General features: G+C 39.4%; 1 protein-coding gene across 1 annotated transcript in view; it reads left to right on the top strand.

The window, feature by feature from the left end:
• PDS5B (PDS5 cohesin associated factor B) overlaps positions 1-13,563 on the top strand; it is a 183,313-nt gene that overhangs the window by 588 nt on the left and 169,162 nt on the right. The gene's annotated exons all lie outside the window — the stretch shown is intronic.

Here is a 13,563-nt window from a genome sequence, read left to right as displayed (position 1 = left end):
CGCCGCCTGGCCTCCGCTTCGGGCCAGGGGACGAGCTGAGCGTGACATTTTTGCGCTGTTCCTCGCTGCTCGCTGGAGGGAAATCGCGCTCACCGCGCTGCCCGGAGTGGGTACTCAGGGAACCTGAGGACCCAGTTGAGGAAGAGCCCAGCGCTGGCGTGGAGGGACTCCTCCCAGGCGACAGCTGGGTTCTAGCTTTCCTTTCGGAAGGAACGGCAGGGAAAATGGTGTGCAATTGTGACTCGTTAGTGTTTTTGCACTGTTATTTTAATGCTACTTTAAAAGTTTTCGGTCCGGAGAAAAACCTTGTTTGTTGTTGCTGCTGCTACTGCTGTTGGTTTTTGGTAGAGACGTGAAAGCTAACTCTGAAGTAGCTCGACAGTTATTTTGGAGAAATGACTGAAACCAGAAACGCCGCCCCTCGCCTTCGGAACTGCAGGCTGCTGCGTTCCTTGCTGCGGACGGGGCGAGCTCCGGGAAGGGTCGAAAGAGCAGCTACCCACCCATTCCGCGCGCGTCTTCAGCAGCCTCTCTACCCCAGCAAGGGTTAACCCTTTTTTATGTCGAAGAAAGTGCTTCTTGTACTTTTACTAAGAGGTGATGGATGGGCAGTGGTGCCCCGACTGATCCTACCCTGTCGATGAAATAGTTTCGGAAACTTTGGATATAGCCTTAATTTAGAGGGTTGGTCTGCGGTGTGGAGAGAGTTGGGTAATCCTATACCATCTTCCTAATAAACTTCAAAAACTCAAGTTGTGTTTACGTGCAGGAGGCGAGCTGTAAATAAATCGTCATTACCCAATACTTGAACGGCATTATAGTCATTGTTCTCAGTTAACCCATCCAGAGTTCCCAGACAGAACGTTTTTTATATTAACTCATGTAGTGGTCAGGTAAACTAGTTAAAAGCCACAAATATGGACTTGAAAGCTTTTTATGCAGTACACATGTCTGAGATGTTCGCATCTTTAGGGACAGTAAAATGAGTATTCAATGGTGTATACGGGTCAGTTCGTGGGACAGTTTGTTCTTGTATCTCATGGTGATAGCAGAAAACCGAATTAAAATTTGTAGTGGTGAATATGTAGGTGAAAGTTAACATGGGACCTTTTATGTTAAGATCGATTGATTCTCAGAAACTGTAAAAACATCTTAAGAACGTTATTCCTTAGAAATAAGATTTGTGCTTAATATACATTTACAAGTATATGTAAAAAGATGCACTTTAGACTTTATAAAAATTATCCAAATAGGGACTTTTTCCTCCTTTTTCTGATGGTTTAAAAAATTGTCCTCTTCTCAGCTGGCGTTTACTTAAAGGTGTGTTTTAAATGGGAAGGTCGTGTTTGTGTTCACCTTTTTTCTTTTTTTCTTTTCTCCTTGTTTTCGTTAAGGCTGATTTCCCCATATCAACTTCTACAGCAGCTTTTGTTACTCTTGTCGCCTTTATTCTCTCGTGTTATGTCTCTCCCCTCTCATTTTTACCCCCGTGTTAGAGAGACATGTACTGATGATAGTGATTCTTGTCATGAGATGTTTGTATTAAGCTTATTTGTATTATATTGTGTTAAGCTTATTTGTAGTAAGATTCTACCGCGTTGACTGTTTGATGAAAGTTGTTTAAACTAAACTGTTCTGCAGCTTTGTTTAACAAAGTAACATTTTGAGGAGTAGGCTTTATCAATAATTTGTTAGGCCTAAGATAAAGTAATACTCTGTGTTAGGGCTTGCCCTAGAGAAGAATGCAATGGTAGAAAATACCCAAAACTTTGTGAGAAAGGAATATTTCGGGAAGTTGTATTCTTTCTGCTTATTCCCTCTTGGGAAATTTAGAGACTGCCTTAGAACTAACAGGAGTGCGCTCAGTATGATTTGGCTTATGGACTCTTGAATGACATGGACTATATATAACTTATATTGGAAAAGAATACATTTGTGTTTCCTCTGTTAGTGTTAGAGAGCAACAGGAAAACTTAAGGATGATCTCCAACTCGCTTATACATGAGAAATTCTGTTCAGATTTTAATTTCGTTGATATATCTGAGGCCACAGTCATATTCATGTGGTGGAATTGGGGCAGCTCTTTAGATATCCTGGAAGCTGAGAAGTTTCGCCATTGTCTTTTTTTGTTCTATTCAGGATTTAGGAATATTTATTAATAAAAATTCAGGGTAGCACATTACCCTCCATCCCCTTCTCACCTTTTTATTCATTTAACCAAGAGTAAAGTTTTGTGGTTAGCCGTCTGTTTCAGCGTCTGATTTTTAATAATTTCTGTTTAGGATTCAGTCCATTTAGGTTGTCTCAGAAGATAACCTCTTGTAGGTCTCTGTTTCCGGGAACTGCCTGCTCTTTCATTATGTAATATTACTTGACATGGCATTTATTTATTGTTTGTGAAACTTCTAAGAGTAATTTGGGAAAGTTAGTATGACCTTTGTTTTGTTACAAGATATAGTGCATACATGAGTGTGTGTGTATTTTTTAATTTTTAAACTTAGTTTGCCACACAAGTCATCTGTCACTTCCAGTTACAATATGCATTTTATTTGATTTTTGTATTCCTGTTCGGGAATGTTAAAGATTCCAAAAATACTTAGTTTAAAAATAAGCCCAGTAATTTCTCTGAGAACGTATTTACTTTTTAAGCTTAGTTAAGAAGCTGCCAAATGGTTTGCAGTTCTAACTCCTTGGAGAGTAGAGGTGAGCCCTTTTCTCACACTGTTTTATTATGAGCCACCTGATTCTAACCATTTCCCCCCATTAGTTGAAAAAGGTTTTAGAATCCTTTCTCATTAGTTAGTTCAGAATTAAGAATAAGTTTGCTGTGTTGAGACTGTAATTGTTTTAGCTGGCATGAGTGATCATGCAGTGAGAAAATCATGACAATAAATCTTAGGTGGATAAAATTTAGTTGTTCAAATCTTAAAGCCTTTAATTTGAGATTTAAAAAATCATTGTATTCTAATAATTAGACATTAATAATAAGTAGTAATTAGAAATACTTGGTTTAGCTGTGTAAAACTTGAAAGCTAACAGGCGTGGGGGAAAGACTGATTAAAGCAAGAAACTATTTTGAGGCCTGCCACTTTTTCTCTTTTGACAGATCATGACTTGATTCAATTAAAATGAACAGGTACTAAACTTCTGTATACATACAGTACCAAGGATGGTGCAATAAACAGGACTGAAGAAGACGTCCTGTCCTATAGAAGTGTAGAGTAGTGGTTGGCTATTCACAGCAAGGTGTTGAGAACTTAGACAGACCAGAGAGTAGGATCTCTGCTGTTACTTTGTTCCGAAGGAGCAGGCCCTCCTTCCTTTTCAGTGAGAGTTGAAGTTGCTCTTTTTATGTGGGAGAGAGAAATTAGCCAAGATTAGATCCCATAAGGAGAAGGAGGTGCTGTTATAACCAAGACCGTTGTCTTTCTCTAGAAGAGAATGGTTAGGGACCTGGAAAGAAATGAGAGTTTGTGTTTCCTTAGGTAGGATAGGATTCTTTCTCCCCAGAGGTGATTTTAGGAAAGTAATTAAGAGATTTTAAAGGAAAGCTCTGTATCTCCAAAATATATCCCTTAGTAGCTGAAGTTCTACCAGGTAGCTTTTAGATATGGGATAGTTTGGGTTGGATGCGGAGGTGAGAGTTGCAGGCCTTAAGTACTCTATTAGGGGAATAGAGTACTTAATGAGTTGTGTATTTTAAGTTAAATGTTATACAGGTGTATGGTAAAAAAAAAAAAAAATTAATGGTACAGAGTAAAAAATATTACTTTTCTCCTCCCCCCACAGGTAACCCACTGTTAACAGTTTCTCAAAAGTTTACTTTAAAAAAAAATTATACAAAGAGTATTGTTATACTGCTGTACTGTGATTTACTATTTTATTTGTTTTATTATTATTATTATTATTTTTTGAGATGGAGTCTCGCTCTGTTGCGCAGGCTGGAGTGCAGTGGGGCGATCTCGGCTCACCACAACCTCCATCTCCTGGGTTCAAGTGATTCTCCTGCATCAGTCTCCCGAGTAGCTGGGACGACAGGCGCCACCACCACGCCCAGATAATTTTCGTATTTTTAGTAGAGATTATGTTGGCCAGGCTAATCTCAAACTCCTGACCTCGTGATCTGCCTGCCTCAGCCTCCCGAAGTGCTGGGATTACAGGCATTAGCCACCACGCCCAGCCTAATATTTTATTTTTTAACTGTAATTTACTTTTTTTCTAGTGAAGTCACAAGCTCTTTTCATACTGGCACATACAGATCAACATAATTATGAAATGATTAGAATATTTTATAACATAATTTATGTTTTCTGACTCCTGTTAAGTACTATGTTGTAATAGTTTACATTAACCAGCAGTGTATGAGAATACCTTTGACATGTATTTACCAACATTGGACTTTAAAAACTATATTGCAAATTTGATATATGAAATTTGTCTTGTTTTAGGTTTTATTTCTTTGTGAGTGAAGGTAAACATTTGTTTATATGCTGATTAGGGGGAGGTCATTTGCAACATATTCTTTAATCAAGTGGTTTAATGCTAGTTTAATTTATTTGCTGCCCCCACCACTTACCTTCACCCTTACCTAAGAGCTAAGATGGTCTGAGAGAGGTGGGACTTTCAGAAGAGGAAAAATATTTTGGGGCTCGTGGCACCTTGACAGGGAGCAGTCCTCTGAATGGAGAGGCTACAGCACCTGGCTTTGAACAATTTTGGGTCAATGTGAGAGTATTGAAAGCCCTTGACTTGGTGTTAAGGTAAGGTAGAGGAGAAGCTGAAGTGACAGACAGGAAGGGAGATTTGAGAGTCAGGGCGAATAAATTTTGCATAGAGTCAGCCCCACCTTGTACCAGCTGCTTATCCTGTCTCATCATTCCTCCCTGCCACCTTCAACTATCATTTCATTTTTATTCATATTGTCATTTGGTTTTCTTCTCTTTTCTTGTCAGGCATGGCAGCCTGGACCTGGGTATTTCAGTTGTCCCAGAGATGAGGGGTGCGTAGTTTTTGGTTTTCTTTTTTTTTGAAACGGAGTTTCTCACTTGTTGCCCAGGCTAGAGTGCAGTGGTGCTATCTCGGCTCACTGCAGCCTCCGCCTCGTGGGTTCAAGCGATTCTCCTGCCTCAGCCTCCTGAGTAGCTGGGACGACAGGTGCATGCCACCACGTCCAGCTAATTTTTTGTATTTTTAGTAGAGACAGGGTTTCACCATGTTGACCAGGCTGGTCTCGACGAACTCCTGGCCTCAGGTGGTCTGCCCGCCTTGGCCTCTCAAAGTGCTGGAATTACAGGCATGAGCCACTGCGCCTGGCCTAAGTAGAAGCTCTTGAGCTCTTTTTCCCCTTCTGTCTCTTTGGTACCATTCCTTTCAGCTTTCGACTCTCTGTAGCCTTCTGGGGCAACATAAATAGGTCAAGTCTTTATAACTATAGTTGGAATTTGGAAGGTCACAGGCATTTAAGACTTGAACATCCCTAGGAGCATATATCATGATATGATGCTTGATAAGTGAGGTCCCTTTCTAAGGAATGCAGAAGAGCATGGTGGTTAATTTAAGCATATAGACTTAAGAGTCAAGACAGCATGGGTTTTTATCTGCTCTAGCTAAACAAGCAATTACCTAATCTTACTAAATCTCAACTTCTTAATCTGAACAGTGGGATTGATAGCAGAAACCTCATTTTTAAAAACAGCTCTATTGAGATATAACTCACATACCATAATCCATTGAAAATATACAATTCATTGTTTTCTAGGATACTCATAGGTTTGTGCAACCATCATCACGGTCTGATTTTGGAACATTTTTGTCTCCTGTGAAAAACGCCAAGCCAAATGTAAATTAGTACAGCCATTACGGAGAATATTATGGGGGTTCCTCAAGAGGTGAGAAGGGATAGAGAGAGGTTGGCTAAAGGCTACAAAATTTAGCTAGATAGGAGGAATAAGTTCTAGTGTTGTACTGGGTGACTACAGCTGAGCCTTGAACAGCGAAGGGGTTGGGGCAACAACCCCTGTGCAGTTGAAACTCCACATATAACTTTTATTTCTCCAAACTTAGCTAGTAATAGCCTACTGTTGATTGGAAGCCTTACTGATAACACAAGCAGTCAATTAATACATGGAGTACAGTGGCACGATCTCGGCTTACTGCAACCTCCGCCTCCTGGGTTCAAGCCACTCTCATGCCTCAGCCTCCAGAGTAGCTGGGATTACAGGCACCCGCCACCACGTCTGCCTAATTTTTGTATTTTTAGTGGAGATGGGGTTTTGCCATGTTGGCCAGCCTGGTCTTGAACTCCTGACCTCAGGTGATCCGCCTGCCTTGGCCTCCCAAAGTACTGGGATTACAGGTGTCAGCCACCATGCCTGGCCTCCATACTGTATTCTTAAAGCAAGCTAGAGAGAAGACAATGTTATTAAGAAAATTATAAGGAAGGAAAATATATTTGCTATTCATTAAGTGGAAGTGGATCATCATAAAGGTCTTTAGCCTTGTTGTCCTCCTATTGAGCAGGTTGAGGAGGAGGAGGAAAAGGAAGGATTAGTCTTGTTGTCTCAAGGGTGACAAGGTGGAAGAGATGGAGGAGGTGGAAGAGGAGGCAGGAGAGTCAGGCACACTGTAACTTTTACTGAAAAAAATCCATATATAAGTGAAACTGCACAGTTCAGACCTGTGTTGTTGTTACATATTTTCAACTAGCTAGAAGACAGGCTTTTGAATGTTCCCAACACAAATAAATGATAAATGTTTGAAGTGATGGATATGTTAATTACCCCGATTTGATCATTACACATTGTATGTATTGAAGTTTCACCACGTAACCCACAAACATGTACAGTTTATGCTGGTTAAAAATTATAAAAATAAAAGAAAACCCAAACCTACTAGCTGTCACTTCCCATCACTCCTTATTTCATTAGTGTTTGGGATAAGCCAGGTCAAATGTTTAGGTTGGTGCCAAAATGTAAGTACACGGTAAAAAAGCAGTTAACAGCTTTTTGCAGGGAGACCATATGTGGCAAAGTCCATTTACATAGTTTTAGAGAATGCGAAAATGGGATAATTACTGAATGGATGTTTGCATACTTGCATACTGTGCAAGGATGTGGTGCACAGTGCTGGATAGAGACATAAAGATGAAAGATATTCAATCAAGAGATGTATATTCAAGTGGGAGGAAAGAGGCTGGTATAAAAATAATTATAAAACAAGCCAGAGTATAGTTAGTGCCTTCAGGAAGGTGTCAATACAGTATTTGGAATTGGAAACTTGACAAATGGAGATTAATCATGTTACTCTGAGAGTGTAGGAACTATGAAGAACTTCTTGAAGGAGTGACCATTTTGACCAAGTCTTAGATGATGGAAAGATGGGATTTCTGGCTTTAATGAAGAGTAAAGAATGCTATGCTTTTTGAAGTCTTAAATTCTTTGTTTTTGTTTTTGTACCCTCATGCTGCTGCCGCCTTCCGGATGATTGCCTCTGGAAGCTATTCCTACACCTTTTTTTTTTTTTTTTTGATGTTTCTAATCTGTTGTGAACCTGGGGGACTAAATTACTAAATAATCTTTTATTGAGAGCCTGATGTCTGTATGAAAAGGATAACAATATATGGTCTTACGCTGTCATTTTGATATAGTTGCTTTTTTAGTTTATTCCGTGGGTCTTGGTTTCATCCCTGTTAATTGGCCTTACAGAATAAGTATCTCCTAGAAAATTAGCCTCGTATACATGTTTTCTTCTCCAAGGCTTCTAGTAACAACTATGTCCCCTGACCATTCTCCTGAATTTCCCATCTTGTTTTTCTAGTGCACTGTTGGACCCAGCACCTCCAGTACAACATGTCTCAAACTGAGCTACTTTCTCTTACTCTTTAACATTTTTCCAACTTGTACTTTGATTAATAATAGATTTCTTTCTTTTTTTTTTTTTTTTAAAGTTGTAGGGGATGACTAGGTTTATCATGTCAGAAACCTGGGAGTCATCTCGACTTCTCCATCTCCCCTACCTCTCACATTAAATAAGTTATCAAATCCTGTTGATTCTGATATAGTATTTTTAAAGGTTATTACTATTTTAAATTATACACATATATATACTCCAAAAGTAAGAGGGCAAAAAGAAAAAAGATATACAATAAAAAAACTCATTCCTTCCCCATCTGTCTCAAATGTTTATGTATGTTAGTGTTATCTTATACCCTTCTGGGGATTTAAAAACACAACCATATAGAAGGAACCACATACTTAAACAAATAATAACACACAGTATGGGATGTCCACAGTAAAGGTACACACAGGGTCTGTGAGAAGGAGAAAGAACCACCATGCATTCCCTAAAAGAAGAGTTAGGTATTGGAAAAACCTTCCTATTAGGTCCTGAATAGAAGATGAAAAGCAGAACTTTGGACACATAAATAAGCCAAACTGAGCTATTAATAAGCAGAGAAATATCAATTAGACACAGAGACAAAGGGTCTAACAATAGGATGCTAGAACATTTCATTGTTTGGGGGGTTCAGAGGACCTGTCTGGAAATAAAAGAAAATGCTGGCAGCCACACACAGTGGCTTACGTCTGTAATTCCAACACTTTAGGAGGCTGAGGTGGACTTCCTGAGGGCATAGACTTGCAGTTTGGGATCTAGCAAAGATTTCAGCACACTGTAGATGATGAATATTTATTGAATATATGTAAGAATATATATATACACACACTAAACATACATGTGACAACCCAAGAAAAGGAAAATTGATACAATATTAAGCTCACAGATTTATTTAGAAATTTAAAATTTTATTTTTATTGAGGTGTAATTAAAATACAGTAAAATGTGCAGATGTTAGCTATTCACTTGGATGAGGTGTGACGATTATACACGTATAACCAATAACCACAAGAAGATGTAGAGCATTTTTATTACCCCACAATATTCCCTTGTTGCTCTCTCCATTCAATTTCTCTTGCCTCCAAACACTCTTTGATTTCTAAATGTAGATGAGTTTTGTTCTGTCTTCATACAGTGTGTGCTCTTGTGTATCTGGTTTCTTTTGCTTAACATATTTTGAGATTCATCCATGGGGCTGGATGTATGAGTAGTTTTTATTGCTGAGTAATATTTCATTGGGTGAATATTTCACAGTTTATCTTCTGTTGATGGACATTTGGGTAGAATCCAGTTTTTGACTGTTATGAATAAGGCCTATATAGGTCTTTTTGCAAGCATGTGTTTTCATTTCTCTTGAGTAAATACCTAGGAATGGAATTGCTGGTTTATAGGCATATGTGTATTTAACTTTACAGGAAACTAGTTTTTCAAAGTGGTTTTCCTTTTTATATTCCCACCTGAATATATGAATGATCTAGTTGTTTTACATCCTCACCAACACTTGGGTAGTCAACCTTTTTAATTTTAGCTATTCTAGTGGGTATGGAATGGTATCTCATTGTGGTTTTATTTTGGATTTCCTTAATATCTAGTGACGTTGAGCGCCTTTTCGCATGGTTTTTGACAGTGTATTTTCTTTTGTAGGATGTCTCTTCAAGCTTTCTGCCCATTGAAAAATGGATTATCTTTTTCCTATTGATATGCAGGAATTCTTAATGTACTCACAATACAAATTCTATGTCAGATCAGAGTATTGAGAGTACTTTCTCCTGTTTTGTAGCTTGTCTTATCTTTTCTTTAACAGTGTATTTTGATGAGTGGAAGTTTTATATTTTGATGAAGTCCAGTCAGTCAACTTTTTGTTTTATGGATTGTGCTTTGAGTTCTTTTTATTTTTTATTTTTTTGAGACAGCATCTCACTCTCCTAGGCTAGAGTTCAGTGGCTCCATCATAGCTCACTGCAGCCTGGAACTTCTGGGCTCAAGCCACCCTCCTGCCTCAGCCTCCTGAGTAGCTGGGTCTACAGATGCGTGCCACCATGGCTGGCTCTTTTTTTTTTTTTGTATTTTTTGTAGAGATGGGGTTCGTCATGTTGCCCAGGCTGGTATTGAACTCCTGGGCTCAAGTGATCCTCCCACCTCAGCCCCCCAAAGTGCTGGGATTACAGGCATGAGCCAGCGTGCCTGGCCCTTTAATTTCTTTTTCATGTATTATTGCAGCATCTAGGATCTTCAATACAACATTGAAAATAAATGGTGAGAATGGCTGGGTGCAGTGGTATGGTCCTGTAGTCCCAACTACTTGGGAGGCAGGAGGATTGCTTGAGCCCAGGAGTTCGAGTCCAGCCTGGGCAATGTAGAGAGACCCTGTCTCTTTAAGAAACGAAAGAGGCCGGGCACAGTGGCCCATGCCTGTAATACCAGCACTTCGGGAGGCCGAGGCAGCAGGGTCGGGGGTAGGTTGCGAGGTCAAGAGATAGAGACCATCCTGGCCAATGTGGTGAAACCCTGTCTCTACTAAAAAATACAAAAATTACCTGGGCATGGTGGCGCACATCTGTATTCCCAGCTGCTGAGGAGGCTGAGGCAGGAGAATCGCTTGAACCTGGGAGGCGGAGATTGCAGTGAGTGGAGATTGCGCCACTGCACTCCAGTCTGGCGACAGAGCGAGACTCCATCTCAAAACAAAGAAAGAAAATTAAACTAATTTCGGTGTTAACATAAAATATGTTTTAAAATGATTTTTTTTTTTTAAATGAAAGTGAACATCCTTGTCTTGTTCCTGATCTTAAAGGGGAAGGCATTCAGTCTTTCCCCAGCAAGTAGTATGTCATCAGTGGATATTTTGTAGATTAAAGAAAAGAAAATCAGACAAGATGTTTCCTTCCAGTTTACTGGGATTTTAATTTAATTTAGTTAATTAATTAATTTACTTATTGAGATGGAGTCTCACTCTGTCACCCAGGCTGGAGTGCAGTGGGGCAGTCTCGGCTCACTGCAAGCTCCGCCTCCTGGGTTCAAGCAATTCTCCTGCCTCCGCCTCCCAAGTAGCTGGGACTACAGGCGCCTGCCATCACACCCAGCTAAGTCTTTTTGTATTTTTAGTAGAGATGGGGTTTCACTGTGTTGGCCAGGCTGGTCTCAAACTCCTGACTTTGTGATCCACCTGCCTTGGCCTCGCAAAGTGCTGGGATTACAGGCGTGAGCCACTGTGCCTGGCCAGGATTTTTATTTTTAAATTATGAATGGATGCTGAATTTTGTCAGATGCCTCTCCCCTTTTTGGCATTTATTGAGATTATTGTAGTTTTTAAATATTCCGTTTTATTAACTTATTTAGAGACAGGGTCTCACTGTATTGCCCAGGCTAGAGTGCAGTGGTACACTCATAGCTCACTGTAACCTCAAATTCCTGGGCTCAAGCAGTCTTCCTGACTTAGCCTCCTGAGTAGCTAGGACTACAGGCATGTGCCACCAAGAACTTCCTTTAATGCTGCATAACGTATAGGTCTAGTAATAGCATCAGTTTTCATTACTTTAAATATATCTGTATTTTACTGTCGTTTTTCAAGGATATTTTTGCTAGATATAGAATTCTCAGTTGATTTTTTTTCTTTAATCACTTTTAAGATGTCATTTTATTCTTTGGTCTCCATTGTTTCTTTAATTTTCAAGATATTGAAAGTTATTGTCATATAAATATAACATTCATGTTGAGTAGGATAAAATTATATTGTATTTATGAATTGTTTTTGTATTCTATTTGGACTTTGCTGAGCTTATTTTTCATTTATTTGTTTTTTTTTTTTTTTGCGAGACAGAGTCTTGCCCTGTTGCCCAGGCTGGGGTGCAGTGGCGTGATCTCGGCTCACTGCAACCTCCGCCTCCTGGATTCAAGCAATTCTCCTGCCTCAGCTTCTCGAGTAAGCTGGGATTACAGGTGCATGCCACCATGCCCAGCTAATTTTTCGTATTTTTAGTAGAGATGGGGTTTCACCGGGTTGACCAAGCTGGTCTTGAACTCCTGACCTCATGATTCGCCCACCTTGGCCTCCCAAAGTGCTGGGATTACAGGCGTGAGCCACTGCACCTGGCTTGTTTGATTTGTAAGTTGATGTTTTTCACAGAATTTGGTACATTTTAGACCTTACTTAATGCCTTATCTGCCCCATTCCTATGTTTTACCTTCTGAGATTCTGCTTACATGTTATTCTGTTTAAAATTGGTCCATGAGTGTGTATTAATTTTTTTCAATCTTTCTCTGTTTTTCAGAGACTCTTTTAAATGTTGTGTTTAATGTGTAGGAAAGCTTGTTTTCAATGAATGCACCCTTCAATTACAGTATTTTGTTTAAAAAATTCCATTTATCTGCTGAGATTCCCCATTGTAACAGTGTTTTTCTTTAAGTCTTTGAATGTATTCATAATAGCTGTTTCGAAGTCCTTGTTTATTCCTTTATCTGTATTAATGGACTTTTGACTCTTTTTTTCCCCCTTGATAGTAGGTCACATTTTCCTGCTTCATTTCATGAATAGAAAATGTTTGTTACAAAGTGGATATGATACATCCTATCTCTAAACTCTTTTTATGCTTCCCTTGATGAATGTTAAAATTAGTGGCTGATTATATTGAATTTGTGGAACCTTGGTCTTCTGTTTTAAGATGGGTCTATAGGAAAGTCTGAGGTGTTGGCCAGGCACGGTGGCTCATGCTTGTAATCCCAGCACTTCTGGGAGGCCGAAGGGGGTGGATCACTTGAGGTGTCAAGAGTTTGAGACCAGCCTGGCCAACATGGCAAAACCCTGTCTCTACAAAAATACAAAGATTATCTGGATGTGATGGCAGGCATCTGTAATCCCAGTACAAAGATTATCTGGATGTGATGGCAGGCATCTGTAATCCCAGTTACTTGGGTGGCTGAGGCAGGAGAATCGCTTGAACCCAGGAGGCAGAGGTTGCAGTGAGCCGAGATCTTGCCACTGCACTGCAGCCTGGGCAACAGAGTGAGACCTGGTCTTCAAAACAAAACAAAAAGTTTGAATTGTCCACTAAGCCCTTCTCACCTGTTCATACTTCAAGCTCATGTCTCCTCTGCAGTGGACATGAAGTGAGGTGGGGGGAGGGGGGAGGGATAGCATTAGGAGACATACCTAATGTAAATGACGAGTTAACGGGTGCAGCACACCAACATGACAAATGTATACTTATGTAACAAACCTGCACATGTACCCTAGAACTTAAAGTAAAATTAAAAAAAAAAATACAAGGATAAAAAAAGAATTTAACTGAAAAACATTGTTTTGAATGCATTCATTTCCTAAAGGAGGAAGATCAAATATTAAAACCTAACTTCTTACAGTTACATTTACATTAAAACAAAATGGGCAGTGTCCAAATTCAAAAGAAAAATCAACACACTTTAATAAATGCATTTAAACTACACTGTTACCCTTACACTTGTGCTGACAATACAAAAGAACCAACTTACTAAAAGATGTGTGTGCCATCTCTAAAACCAACTCAATCTAATCCAAATGGTATTGCCTAGGTTTTCTTCTAGGGTTTTTATGGTTGTAGGTCTAACATTTAAGTCTTTAATCCATCTTGAATTAATTTTTATGTAAGATGTAAGGAAGGGATCCAGTTTCAGCTTTCTACATATGGCTAGCCA

This window comes from Colobus angolensis, unplaced genomic scaffold, assembly GCF_000951035.1.
Source record: "Colobus angolensis palliatus isolate OR3802 unplaced genomic scaffold, Cang.pa_1.0 Scaffold255, whole genome shotgun sequence".
In the NCBI taxonomy this organism is placed as follows: Eukaryota; Metazoa; Chordata; class Mammalia; order Primates; family Cercopithecidae; genus Colobus; species Colobus angolensis.
This window is presented reverse-complemented; position numbering and strand designations above follow the sequence as displayed.